This window comes from Vulpes vulpes, chromosome 10, assembly GCF_048418805.1.
Source record: "Vulpes vulpes isolate BD-2025 chromosome 10, VulVul3, whole genome shotgun sequence".
In the NCBI taxonomy this organism is placed as follows: domain Eukaryota; kingdom Metazoa; phylum Chordata; class Mammalia; order Carnivora; family Canidae; genus Vulpes; species Vulpes vulpes.
In genome coordinates, this window is record NC_132789.1 from 37,750,771 (window position 1) to 37,762,464 (window position 11,694).

The 11,694-nt window shown below is 43.2% G+C and overlaps 1 pseudogene; it reads left to right on the plus strand.

Moving 5' to 3' along the window:
• Positions 1 to 10,290: 10,290 nt before the first annotated feature.
• On the plus strand, positions 10,291 to 10,947 carry LOC112912500 (PRELI domain-containing protein 1, mitochondrial-like; annotated as a pseudogene).
• Positions 10,948 to 11,694: the final 747 nt, after the last annotated feature.

Consider the following 11,694-nt stretch of genomic DNA (forward strand, 5'->3'; position numbering starts at 1 on the left):
GCTGGGGGTGGAGTCTATTTGTTGCTTTTTCTCTAGTTCCTTTATGTGTAAGGTGAGCTTTTGAATTTGAGTTCTTTCCAGTTTTTGAATGGATGCTTGTATTGCGATGTATTTCCCCCTCAGGACTGCTTTTTGCTGCATCCCAAAGATTTTGAACGGTTGTATCTTCATTCTCATTAGTTTCCATGAGTCTTTTTAATTCTTCCTTAATTTCCTGGTTGACCTTTTCATCTTTTAGCAGGATGGTCCTTAACCTCCACGTGTTTGTGGTCCTTCCAAACTTCTTGTTGTGATTAATTTCTAATTTCAAGGCATTATGGTCTGAGAATATACAGGGGACTATCCCGATCTTTTGGTATCGGTTCAGACCCGATTTGTGACCCAGTATGTGGTCTATTCCGGAGAAAGTTCCATGTGCACTTGAGAAGAATGTGTATTCAGTTGAGTGTGGATGTAAAGTTCTGTAGATATCTGTGAAATCCATCTGGCCCAGTGTATCATTTAAAGCTCGCGTTTCTTTGGATATGTTGTGCTTAGAAGAACTATCTAGTATAGAAAGAGCTAGATTGAAGTCACCAAGTATAAGTGTATTATTATCAAAGTATTTCTTCAGTTTGGTTATTAATTGGTTTAAATATTTGGCAGCTCCCACATTCGGGGCATATATATTGAGGATTGTTAAGTCCTCTTGTTGGATAGATCCTTTGAGTATGAGATAGTGTCCCTCTTCATCCCTCACTATAGTCTTCGGGGTAAATTTTAATTTATCTGATATAAGGATGGCTACCCATGCTTTCTTTTGAGGACCATTTGAATGGTAAATGGTTCTCCAACCTTTTATTTTCAGGTTGTAGGTGTCCTTCTGTCTAAAATGAGTCTCTTGTAGACAGCAAATAGATGGGTCCTGCTTCTTTATCCAGTCTGAAACCCTGCGCCTTTTGATGGGGTCATTTTTTAAAAAATTTTTATTTATTTATGATAGTCAGAGAGAGAGAGAGAGAGAGAGAGAGAGAGGCAGATACATAGGCAGAGGGAGAAGCAGGCTCCATGCACCGGGATCCTGATGTGGGATTCGATCGTGGGTCTCCAGGATCGCGCCCTGGGCCAAAGGCAGGCACCAAACCGCTGCGCCACCCAGGGATCCCCTGATGGGGTCATTAGGCCCGTTCACGTTCAGAGTTACTATTGACAGATATGAGTTTAGTGTGATTATGATATCTATTCAGTCCTTGTTTTTGTGGATTGTTCCACTGAACTTCTTCTTAAAGGGGAATTTTAAGAGTCCCCCTTAAAATTTCTTGCAGAGCTGGTTTGGAGGTTACATATTCTTTCAGTTCCTGCCTGTCTTGGAAGCTCTTTATCTCTCCTTCCATTTTGAATGAGAGCCTTGCTGGATAAAGTATTCTTGGTTGCATGTTCTTCTCATTTAGGACCCTGAATATATCCTGCCAGCCCTTTCTGGCCTGCCAGGTCTGTGGAGAGGTCTGCTGTTACCCTAATATTCCTCCCCATAAAAGTCAGGGACTTTTTTTCTCTTGCTGCTTTAAGGATCTTCTCCTTATATTTGGAATTTGCAAGCTTCACTACTAAATGTCGAGGTGTTGAACGGTTTTTGTTGATTTTAGGGGGGGATCTCTCTATTTCCTGGACCTGAATGCCTGTTTCCCTTCCCAGATTAGGAAAGTTTTCAGCTAGGATTTGTTCAAATCCATATTCTGGCTCTCTGTCCCTTTCGGCTCCCTCGGGAACCCCAATTAAACGTAGGTTTTTCTTCCTCAGACTGTCATTTATTTCCCTTAATCTATCCTCATGGTCTTTTAATTGCCTGTCTCTTTTTTCCTCAGTTTCCCTCTTTGCCATCACCTTGTCTTCTATGTCACTCACTCGTTCTTCCACCTCGTTAAGCCTCGTCGTTAGGACTTCTAGCTTGGATTGCATCTCATTTAATTGATTTTTAATTTCTGCCTGATTGGATCTAAATTCTGCAGTCATGAAGTCTCTTGAGTCCTTCATGGTTTTTTTCTAGAGCCACCAGTAGCTGTATAATAGTGCTTCTGAATTGGCTTTCTGACATTGAATTGTAATCCAGATTTTGTAACTGTGGGAGAGAGGGCTGTTTCTGATTCTTTTTTTTTGAGGTGAGGTTTTCCTTCTAGTCATTTTGCTCAGTGCAGAGTGGCCAAAAACAAGTTGTATTGGGAAAAGGAGAAAAAGAGAGAGAAGGAAAGAAAAGAGAAAAAGAAAAAAGAAAAAGAAGAAAAAAAAGGGGGAAAAAGAGAAGAAAAAGAGAAAGAAAAAGAAAGAAAGGAGAAAAAAAGGGGGTGGGGTGGGGGAAGCAATCAGAAATCAAGAAGAAAGAAAGAAAAAAAAAGCACAAAAGAAAACAAACAAAAACAAAAACAAAAACGAAAAACCACGGGGGAGTATCTTCTTATTCTGTATACTTTAAGTCCCTTGACTTCCCCTGGACCTCGTCCGTCTCGCTGGTCTTCTGGGGGAGGGGCCTGCTGTCCTGATTCTCAGGTGTTAGCACTTGGGGGAGCTGTTCTGCCCCTGCCTGGTGCAGGGCTCAGTGGGGGTGTTTACCCCGTGAGGCCCTGGGAGGAAGCCACAGTGGCGGGGGCAGCTCTGGGACCCTGGAGTCAGCTCCCGCAGTAACTCCGGGGCTCTCCGTCTGCAGGGCCTGGGGGCTCCCGGGCGGGGCCGCTGATCTGCTCACTTCCAGGCAGGGGCGTCCTTGCTGTCCTGGGCCCTCCCGGCCTCTGCGTGTCCCGGGGGAGGCCGGATCCTGGGTTGTGTCCCGGCGCCCTGTGCTCCGGGGCCTGCGCTGGTGGATTCGCTCCCGCCCGCAGCCCCCTCCGCGGAGCCGCCGCCCGAGCCCCTCCGAGCTGCTCCGGGTCCCGCCGAGCGCTGCAGCCCTTAGGGAGCTCGGCGCACTCCCCCGGGGCGCAGGTGCCTGTTAGTGTCCCAGGGAGCCCGAGGGCATCCCCGCCCTCCTGGGTCCTGCTCCACCTCCCTGCGGGCCCCTTTCCGCCCAGAAAGGTCGGTGCAGCTCCTGCTCCTCCGGGCCGGGGCTCTCCTGTCCTGGGGACACTCGCCCCGGCCTCAGCCCGGCTCCTCGCGGGGCCCCTCCCCCTTGGAGGCCTTTTGTGTCTTTATTTCTTTTTCCCCGTCTTCCTACCTTGATAGAAGCGCGAACTCTTCTCACTGTAGCATTCCAGCTGGTCTCTCTTTAAATCTCAGGCCGAATTCGTAGATTTTCAGGATGATTGGAAGGTTTTCTAGGTAATTTGTTGGGGACAGGTGATTTGGGGACCCTGCTCTGCCGCCATCTTGCCCCCTGTCTCAACCCCTGGGATTCTGATAGCAATAGTGTTATATCTGTAGATTACTTAGGGAATATTGCCATTTTGACAGTATTGCATTTTCCAGCTCCTGACCACCGGATATCTTCCAATTTATTTAGGTATTCCTCAATTTCTCTCAATGATTGTTTAGTTTTCAGGATACAAGTCTTGTACTTTTTATTCAAAAATGTATTTCTTAGAATTATTCCTAAGTGTTTAACTCTTTCTAATGCTTTATGTATTGAATTGTTTTCTTAATTTCATTTTCAGATTGTTCATTGCTAGGGTAGAGAAAGGCAACTCATTTTTGTATGTTGGTTTTTCACACTGAAATTTTACTGAAATCATTTATTAATCATAATAAATATTTAGAGGATTACTTAGGATTTTCTTTACTGGAAAGTGCATATATTCTTGTCCTATTCCTAATGGTAGAAAGATTTTTCTTTCACCTTTAGACATTTCAAGACCTTTTTGTTTCCCCAAAGATGTCCTTTATTAGATCAGGAAGTTCTCTTCTAATTTTTTTTTATTTATTTATGATAGTCAGAGAGAGAGAGAGAGAGAGAGAGAGGCAGAGACACAGGCAGAGGGAGAAGCAGGCTCCATGCACCGGGAGCCCGACGTGGGACCCGATCCCGCGTCTCCAGGATCGCGCGCCCGGCCAAAGGCAGGCGCCAAACCACTGCGCCACCCAGGGATCCCCAGGAAGTTCTCTTCTATATCTAATTCACTGAGTGTTTTTACCATTAAAATGTTGGTATTTCTCAAAAGATTTTTCTGTGTCTTCTAAGATATTTATGTTTTCTTTCTTTACCCTATGATATGTTGTTTTATGTTTATTGATGTTTATGTCTTAAGCTAACATTAATTCATGACATTAATAATACTAGATCATGTTGTTGGAATCTATGCTCCTGGATTCTGTTTGCCAGTATTTTATTGACAATTTTTTGCATCTGTGTTCATAAAAGATATTGATATGTATCTCTTTTCTTCTCAATTCTTCTGGTTTCTTTGTCTAATTAGCTTAATTGTGTTCCCTCCTCTTCTACATTTTGGAAGAGTTTTTGTTTTTTGTTTTGTTTTTTTTTTTTAATTTTTTATTTATTTATGATACTCACAGAGAGAGAGAGAGAGAGGCAGAGACACAGGCAGAGGGAGAAGCAGGCTCCATGCACCGGGAGCCCGACGTGGGATTCCATCCCGGGTCTCCAGGATCGCGCCCCGGGCCAAAGGCAGGCGCCAAACCGCTGTGCCACCCAGGGATCCCATGGAAGAGTTTTTGAAGGATGGTGGTATTCCTTAAGTATTTGGAATGGTAAATACTGGTAAACTCACCAGTGAGTGAGTAAATGGTAAAACTAACTAAATGGTAAAACTCACCAGTGAGGTCATCTCATCTTGAATTTTCTTTGTTAAAAGTTCTTTAAACATTTTTTAAAATTACTGACTCTATCTACTTATTACAGGTCTATTCACACTTTCTGTTTTTTATTGAGTCCGGCTTTGCAGTTTGTGCCTTCCTAGGAATTTGTTTATGTCCTCCAGGTTTATCTAATATGGCAGCATACAGTTATTCATAATCTATTATGTTTTTTATTTCTGTAAAGTTGGTAGTAATGGCTTCTCTTTTCCTCCATTTGCTTCATTATTTTGTTTTTAAAAAATACCTTCTAAGGTAGCCAGGTGGCTCAGCGGTTTAGCACTGCCTTCAGCACAGGGCCTGAGCCTGGAGACCCGGGATCGGGTCCCACATTGGGCTTCCTGCTTGGAGCCTGCTTCTCCCTCTGCCTCTCTCTCTCTCTCTCTCTCTCTCTCTCTCTCTCACTGTGTGTGTGTCCTCGGGAATAAATAAAAATCATTAAAAAATACCTTCTAGTGTAACACTTTGTTTCCCCTTTCATTAATTTTTCTTTCGAGTTAATTTCTTAGTGCTTGCCCTGGAGATTAAAATTAACATTTTAACTTATATCCATGAAATTTGAATGAACGTTAACATAATTTAGTACACAAAAACTTTGCTAGAGTTTGAGTGAAGTGTAAAATCCCTACCACAGTTCATAGCCCTTTATCCTTCCCATTTGTAGTGTAATCGTCTTAGGCATTTCCTATATTCTGTTATAATTCTTGCTTAAAGGTCCAAGGACAATTTGGAAAATCATTAAGAGTTCTAAAGGCTACTTTTTACCCACATTTCTGCTGTTACCATAGCTTTATCCTTTCCATATGATCCAAGACTTCCTCTTTTATTATTTTCTGTTTAGAGACATTTCTTGTTTATGCTTTTAAAGTATGTCTTCTGTCAACAAACTGTCTTAACTTTTCCTCTTTTGACACTGAGATGATATCTGTTTCATTCCTACAGGGTATTTCTCCTGGATATGTCTCTGGATTGATAGTCTGTTCTTCAGTGCTTGAAAGAATTGTGTCAATACGTTATTATCTTCATGGTTTCTGTTGAGAAATGTATTGCCATTCAATATTTCCCCCTCCTATAAGTAAGAAGACTTTAGTTTTTATAAATTTGACTATGGTTTGCCTGGATGTCATTGGGATTAGTTTGGCTTCTTAAAACTATTAGCTTGTGTTTTTTGATAAATTTGAGAAAATTTCAACCACTATTTTTTTGTATATTTTTTTTCAGTTCCAACAATTTTCTCATCTTCATCCAGGACTCTGATGACACAAGTGTTAGATATTTTATATAGTCCCACCATTCCCTGAATCTCTGTTCAGTTTTTCTCCCTCAATCTATTTTTTTTCTTATTGGTCAAATTGGGTAATTCTATTGTTAAATGTCAAATTCACTGATTCTTTCCTTTGTCTCCTTCATTCTGATGTTGACCAATGCATTGAATTTTTGAGTGTCCTTTATTGTGTTTTTCAGTTTGAAACGTTCCATTTTTTTCTTCTTATCTTCTATTTCTTTGCTGAGTCTTTCTAATTTTTCATGTGTTTCAAGCATTTTCATTATTGCCTATTGAAGTATTTTAACAATGACTGCTTTCAAATCTTTTTCAGGTAATTCTAACACCTCTTTTATCTCAGTGTTGGTATGTCACCTGTATGTCTCCATTCAAATGGACATATTTTTTTTTGTTTGTTTCTTGGCATGACAAGCGATTTTTAATTGAACCTAGATTTTGAATATTATGTAATGAGACTTTGTATCTTATTTAAACTATCTGTTTCTATTGGCTTATTGCTGCCATGTGGTGGTAGAAATTCAGATTACCCCTTAGTCTCAACTGACAAAGTAGGGAGGTGTGCTTGTTACTGTTGACTAAGAATTGGGATTCTGGGTCCCATAGTCTTCCACTGATATCAGCCTGGTTAAGAGAGGCTCTTACTCATTACTGCTCCTCAGATGTCCTTAAATGACACCAGAGGCAGGAGGAGGGTTTCTTTAGCAGAGGCAGTGGTGACAGTCTTGATTTCTATGAGGTCTCTCCTAATATCACTCAATGGGGAGGAGGAAGACACCTCATTACTGCCAGGTAGAAATGAAAGCGCATGTCCCCTATATGGTCTCCATTGAAGCTGATGCCCAACAGTTAAAAATCTCTGCCTCCTACCCAGTCTTTTCTATCACATCCCTGGAAGGGTATGTAGGAAGGACGAGGTACCACAGTATAGCATTATGAGGGTGGAAATCAAGACTCCCCACTCAGCCTTTCCTGACATTCGGTAACATGGGACCACAGGTATTTTTTGTGATGTTTGGCTGGATTAAGGTGGTTGTTTTCTACATTTTCTGTCATCTACATTATCCCTTCCCTGATCATTTAGCTAGAAAGAATAGACTTTTGTTGGGGCCATTTTGTTGTTGTTGCTGTTTATTCCCATTGCTGTTTCCAAGTTGCTGTCCTTGTCTAAAAATATGGAATATGAGATAGAAAGAAAATTCAGAGAACTCGACCTGGTGTTATTCCTCAAGTTATCTTACTGGTCTGGCTTTTTCTCTCAACTGTTCAGTGTATTATACTTTTTAAAAATGCAATGTACAGTGTTTTATTCATACTTAACAGGAATAATAAGGAAAAGTACTTCTACTTCATCTTCCCAGGAGCCAAAGTTCTCAGTACCACATAATCTGTTGCCACATATTCTAGAGTGCCCAAATTTGACAATATTTGTAATCAAATCCTCAGTATGAGTGTTAGGGTTCCACACTGCTACTAGTGATAATCCCTGCTATACTTTGGTCTCAGAATTCGAAGGCTTTTGTACTGGGATGAAGTAAAATTATATGTTGAGAGCCTGGGATATGAATAATGATGATGCTTGGTTTATATGTGTGCAGGGATAAATATAAAAATATGGTATCTGTTGACATTTATTGTGGCATTTGAAACCTTGCAAAAGGAAATAATAAGTATGCAGCCTTTAAATGCATGTAAAGATGAAACTATTTCTTCTCATTTATTTATCTTCTAAGCTGAATGAAAGGTGTAGTTCTTTCCATGAGAGGCAATCACCTAGTTGCTGAATATGTTGCAGGATTTGGCTAGTATGTACCAGTAGGAAGTTGGGAACAATGGTGGAAGTATTCTGAAAGGGTGCTTCAGAAGATTCTCTGAAGCTTATCTACTTCAATGGAGAATAGTTAATGAGGTGGAGATATTGGAGCCCCCTTGGTATAACATTGAGGATGGGCTCAGAAGACTCATGAATTCAAATAAACTAGAATACTTTTACCATGTAAGTCCTGGGACTACATCTTCTGACTGTGTTCCTTGAATGGACAGGAGGAAATTTTTACTAAAGCAAGAAGGGATTCAGTAGTTAGAGGGGCATCGGAATATTTTGACAAGTCCAGCAAAGGAGGACCTCTGAAGACTAGTATTTATGGTGAAGAACTATGCAGCGATACTGTTTTCTAGAATGGAGATTCTTGGTTTCTGGAATGGGATAGGAGAAACCAGACCTTAAGTGTTAGAAGAAATGTGATTATAATTACCACGATGCACAGAAAAGTGAAGTGTTAATCAGTATGTTTAACTCATAAGGATTCATGGCAATAAGTAACAGACTACCCTATATCTAAGGGCAAAATATAGAGATAGGGACATAGAGTACTGGCTGGTTTATATGATGATGATTCCAATCTGGAGCTTCCTACATGGGGAGACATGTGAACAATGGGGAGCCCTTTGCAGTGTGACCTCCCTTTGATGACTGTTTTACACAAACCACATGCCACCAGTAAAATAAGGATTCCTGCAGGTGGTGGACATGGGCTGCATTCCTCCTTGGCTCCCCATACAAGTTGGGCCTGCAGACCTGGGGCTCTGGGCTTACTTACTGGCACTGCAAAAAGCAGGGTCTTATAGGTTCTAAAGAAGACACTGCTTTGGTGGTTTTCTTTCTTCTTCTATCTCTTCTTTCCTTCCTTTCTTCCTTTCCACTCCTTCCTTCCTGCCTTCCTCTTTTTCTTTTTTTTCTTGCCTATTCCTCCCTCTTTTCCTTCATTTTAAATCAAATGTCTCTTGGCAAATTCCAGAACCTAACAAGGAGAACATATTTCTCACTCTGATCTTTGGGGATAATTTGATTCTCAGTCTACTGCTACAAGTTACAAAGTTACTGTATGTTTTATGGCACCTTGCCATCCTTGATGACAAACAAATAAACTTTAATTTGGACAGAATAATTTGGTTTATTTTTGGATGCTAACAAATACCCATGATTAGAATTCTAGCCAGGGCTGGAGTTTTTAGGGTGTCTGGTCACCTGTCCCTGATATTTAGCAAGAGCCCAGTATGACTTCTCCCCAGTGCTGCCCCCAGAATCCTCAAGCCCTTTGACCCCATGGATCTATTTATGGGAATCCAAAACCTTCTGTTTCCTGGCCTCGGGGATCTCTTCTTTTCTGTTGTAAATGCTTCTCAAAAAAATTCAGGCCACTGTATTCACCCAGTGTACAAAAAAAAAAAAAAAAAGGATTAATTGATTTTCTGTAATTCCTGTAGCTATGTGAGCATATAGTTTGGTAAACTACACATTTAGTGCTGAGTCTCATGGCAGTTTTAAAAGACCTTGGTCATTTAACCCATCCATGACCCATTACTTTTATTGCCCCCTTGTCCCCTCCAAAGGTGTGATGCGTCAGACCTCAAAATCTAAGTACATATTCTCACACAGTCATGACTTTGGATGCTGCTGAACTTCCTTTTGAGTCTAACTTTGTGTTTCTCAATCAGAAACCCTGCCCTGGCTAGAAGTCAGAGGGGCAGGTGGGTGCTGAGGGCATAGCCCTTACAGCAGGTAGCTCATCCCTAGCTGAGGAGGAGGAGACTGGCCCATCTCTGCTGAGATGAAAGAAATGTCGTGGTTGAGAGATGGTTTCCGAGCAAACCCCAAGTGTCGACCTCAGTATCTTGTCCAGGAACTAGAAAGCACTGAAGATAATGCATCTCAAGCTTCACAAAGAACTGCCTCTAAGACATATGGAAGTAGGTTGGGAAAGGGGTGAAGAGAGAGAGAGAGGAAGGGGGAAAGAGAGGAAAGAGATGGAGTAGAAGGGGCAGTAGACAGGGGGAGGGAAAGACAGAGGGAAGTGAGGGAGAGAAGAGGGAGATGGGGAGGAAGGTAGAGGAGGAGGAAGAAGGAGGGAAGGCAAAAGTGAAGGAAAGGGCAGGGAAGGAGAGAGGGGAAAGAGAGAGAAGGGAGGGAGGGAATGGAAGAGAGGAAGCAAGAGGAAGGCTGAGGGAGGAGGGGAAGGGGAGATAGGAAGGAGAAGGGGGAAAGGGGACAATGAGGAAGAAAAAGGATGAGGAGGTCTTCATGGCAGCGGCTCCTTGGGCAGGTGTGGTGGTTATTGATCTGTGAGTCTGGCGAGTGTGCGCTGAGTCCTGGCCCGGCCTCCGCGTGCCCCCATCCCCCCGCCAGCCTCGCACCCCTGATGCTGGGCGAGTTCTTAGCCAGCCCGGCCGGGACAATGGTGAAAGGTTGCCTGAGCCAGAGCGCGCTCTGGAGTTTCTGGGACCAAGTGTTCACTGCCTTCTGGCAACGATACCCGAATCTCTATAGCAAACATGTCTTGACGGAAGACATAGTGCACTGGGAGGTGACCCCTGACCAGAAACTCCTGTCTCCTTGTCTCCTGACCAAGACCAACAGGATGCCCCGCTGGGGGGACAGACTGTTTCCTGCCAATGTTGCTTACTCGATGTACATCCTGGAGGATTCTATTGTGGACCCAAAGAACCAGACCATGACCACCTTCACCTGGAACATCAACCACGCCCAGCTGACGGTGGTAGAGGAACAACGTGTTTACTGTGTGAACTCTAATCACACTGGCTGGACCAAAATCCACCAGAAAGCCTGGGTCTCCTCTAGCTTATTTGGTATCTCCAGAGCTGTCCAGGAGTTTGGTCTTGCCTGATTCAAAAGAAATGAGACCAAGACAATGAAGGCCTTTGAATACATCTTGGCCAAGCTGCAAGGTGAGGCCCCTTCCAAAACCCTTGTGAAGAGAGCCAAGGAAGCCAAGGAGAAGGCAAAGGAGAAGACAGCCCTGGCAGCTATAGAGAAGGCCAATGACCTTGCCAGCAAGGCCGCCACCAAGCAGCAGCAGCAGCACTTTGTGTAGCTAGCCCAGGCCCTGGTGCAGTAGGACACCTGACCACCTGGCTTGATTCTCTCTGTCTTTTCCCCCTTGTACTTTATTATGAAAAGTCAACTTCCAGCCCTTTCTACTGTCTGGGTGGTTGGTTGCGGGCAAGTGTCCTGTTTGGCCTTCATGGTGTAGCAGGCACATTGTCCCCCTCTGAGCTGCGACTGCCTGTTCCCACATCAAGCAGCCAAGAGCAGGCACAGAGCAGTGGCCTGCTCAGGGTCACAGACTACATGCAGGTGTGGGGATGACAAATGCTATACTGTAAGCTCCGTGAAGGCAGGGCTTTTGGTCAAGTTCTCTACTCTGTCCCAAGTACCTGGAACATTATCTAGCACATACCAGGCACTCGATAAATATTTTCTGGATTCAAAAAAAAAAAAAAAGAAAAGAAAAAGTAGGAGGAGGAAGGAGAGGAGGAAAGAGATGCAGAGGGAAAGAAGAGGGAGAGCAGGAAGGAGAGGGAAAGGAAGGAATGAGCAAAGGAGGGGAGGAAGGGGGAAGGAAGAAGAGAAGTGAAGAGGAGACAGTGGCATGCGGGTGACCTCCAGATTCCATAAGAATCTCATTCACAGGGTCCTAGGAGCCTCTTCTGGGCATTTCTGTCAGGTAATAATGCTTCCCTGGCTAGGAGGAGAGGAAGCACATGCTGTGTGCTCAGGTTGTAGCCCAGATCACTTGGTGCCAAGCCAACTGAGTGCTGAGCCTTCTCACAAAGCACTT